Genomic DNA, 2,829 nt, shown 5'->3' on the forward strand with positions numbered 1-2,829 from the left:
GGGGTGGGAGTGGGGATCACCACAACATGAGGAACTGTATTAAAGGGTGGCGGCATTAGGAAGGTTGAGAACCACTGCACTAGAGGCTTAAGCCACTTGTATTTACATTTCACTGTAAAAAAATTTGAAGCAACTTTAAAATGCATCAAAAGGGAGAGCAAATGATAGATAGGACTACATTTGAACCTAACTACATCTGCTAAAATCAACTTACCAATGCTCTCTGTCTGCTAGCAAGGCCATTCACACCCCCTCAGTTGTGATCAGAGGGGGCTCACCAGAAGCTTCACCAAGCGTGGATCCTACAAGATGATTTGGGCTTTTCCTGTCATCGCATGCAGCCTCCTGCAAACCAGCTGCTCACTGCTCTGATACCACTCCCTTAGTTGAGGCCTAATTTAGATGGCTGCTTATTTGAAGAAAAACCTTCAAGACCCCTGATGCTATTCCTTCTAGTAGTGGGGCATCGTCTAGTTTCTTCACCACCTTTTGCTATAGCACTCGTGTCTACAGTTATCTTCAGTGAGCTCATGATGTAGGTAAGCATAAAGCAGGGCCATGCCCTAAGAACTAATTATTCTTAGATCAGGGCTAGAATTAAGTACCAGCCCCAGATTCATTCATATATCCATGGTTTATATAGCTCTGATTCACCTTAGACACATCATTGCCATTTTATGTTAGAGACTACTAGCAGTCCTTACTATAAATATTATAAAGTACCCGAACTCCCTCCAACACGCTCATTCTTTTTTATCTGTGACTAGAAAGTGGGAACAGAAAAACAATTTCAATGAATCCTTTCTTTACTAAAATTTGTTTTTGCTGAACAGTGATTTACTTTAACATTTTTAACGGGTTCTCACGAACTTTATCTGTTCCCCACGGTAAACATTAAAATCATTAAATTACTGACAAAATAAATAAAAGATCATTCCTGCATACAGAAAATACCATTATATGATGAAGAAAGCACTTGATAAATTAGGAAACTGACATGTCAATGTGACCATGAGCTAATCAAATCTATTTAAGCCACAAAATAAAAATAGCTTGTCTGGATAGTCCCACCAGAACAAGTAAAGCCTCAGAGTTGAAGAGGTTTAAGTTCAAATGAAATTGCTAGGAAATGTGGTGAAGCTTACTAAGAAAATGATTTAATCCTATGAGCCTCATTTTCTTTATCGATAAAATAGAAATTATGTACTGAATGAGATTATTGAAAACATTCAAAATATTTCATACAATATGCTTAGTATACAGGTAATTATTAATAGTAGACATGTTAGAAATTATAAGTACACAGATTGAATAAAAGTGAAAGGATACAATCCTGACACACACATTTTTCTGATTTTAAATCACAAAGCACCCTCTTGTTCTATTCTAAGACTCCCTGTTGGTCTATGTCTAGGTTCTGCGTGAAAACAATGAAATGTTTTATAATTCCATTTTTTCACAATATTATGAAAAATTTGTTGTAACCCAAACAGTTGAAAACTGGCGCATTGTCAATGAACTGCAGGTGAACATCTTTCTGGTATTCTCCACTTTCAGCCAAGATCCATCAGCCATTAGCAATGTCACGCATCTCATGTTGTATTCTGAATCTGGCTTGAATTCTTTATAGTTCTCTGTCAGTGTACAGCTACAGTCCCCTTTAACTTATCATTAGCAACATTTTGTCAGCATATGATATTAATGATCAATTCTGCGTTCCATTGGATCACTTTTCTATAGAATAAGCATGAACGTGGGTCCTTGGAGTATCTTGTAGCTCTTTGAGTAGATGAGTGGGCACCCCCAGAACTGCAATATTTCTGAAATATTTTAATCGACCTTCTATCACTGAAGCCTCAAATTTTGCCACTGCCTACAGTACAGCTTAGATGTCTTCCTTCAATAACATTAATTCTTGATCATAATTTACCTCCTGAAATAGTAAATTCTTTTTGGTATGGTGACCTTGTGCACTCTTTTCTTTTGATGTTTTCTGCATTGTTGAGTATTTCCCCATAGAATCATTCAATATTAAAACTTAAGACTTGGAATTTTTTTCCAATTATTTCAAGTTGAGAAAAGTTGGACAGGTTTTTTACTCTGTTATTTTAACCCCAGGTATTGGCACATTTCCTTATAATACTTTACTTGGCCATCTCAAGCTACCCTTTGAAATCATCAACTCTTCATGATGTTTTAGCTTTAATTTCAGCTTTTTGTTCAGAAGCAAGTTTCATAGTCTTTTCTGACATCCATATTGTTTTTGTTGTTAAAAATGATTGGTTTCAGTGGTCATTACCAAGGTTTTTAGAATGTGGTTTCTGATTTGCTGTGGACATGACCATAGACAATTGCCCAGGAGGCTTTTGTCTTTGATACCTTGCTAGCACCTAACCGACTGGGGACATTTCAAAAAAAAAAAAAAAAAGATTGGTTTCTTCATATGTCTTCTTTGATATGATCCCATAATTCATCTTGCCTTTTGTCATTAGTATTTAAATCATTCTTCAGATTGTCTCTAACTTCAGATGGAATATGTTCAAGGTCATCTTTTGGCTCTCATGAGCTTATTTTAATGTTCTTCTACTTCAATTTGTGCTTCAGAGCAGCTGATGGACCATTCCACCACTGGTCCCTGACCTTTGTTTTACTGATACTGAACTCCATTGTCTTTGGCCACAAACACAGTCAATGTTCTCTCAGTGTATTCAATCAGATGAGCTCCGTGTGTACACTGACCTTCCATCTTGTTGAACAAGGTATTTGCAATGAATAAATCTTGCATAATTCTATCATGTGATTCCATGGGGGTGTCTCAATGATCAGAAA

At 36.6% G+C, this 2,829-nt stretch overlaps 1 non-coding gene across 1 annotated transcript; it reads left to right on the forward strand.

The window, feature by feature from the left end:
• Nucleotides 1–2,289: 2,289 nt before the first annotated feature.
• LOC142447712 (small nucleolar RNA SNORA32) lies at nt 2,290–2,410 on the forward strand. The gene has a single exon (XR_012784372.1). It is a non-coding gene; the product is annotated as a small nucleolar RNA SNORA32 (small nucleolar RNA).
• Nucleotides 2,411–2,829: the final 419 nt, after the last annotated feature.

The sequence above is a fragment of the Tenrec ecaudatus genome, chromosome 4 (genome assembly GCF_050624435.1).
Source record: "Tenrec ecaudatus isolate mTenEca1 chromosome 4, mTenEca1.hap1, whole genome shotgun sequence".
In the NCBI taxonomy this organism is placed as follows: Eukaryota; Metazoa; Chordata; class Mammalia; order Afrosoricida; family Tenrecidae; genus Tenrec; species Tenrec ecaudatus.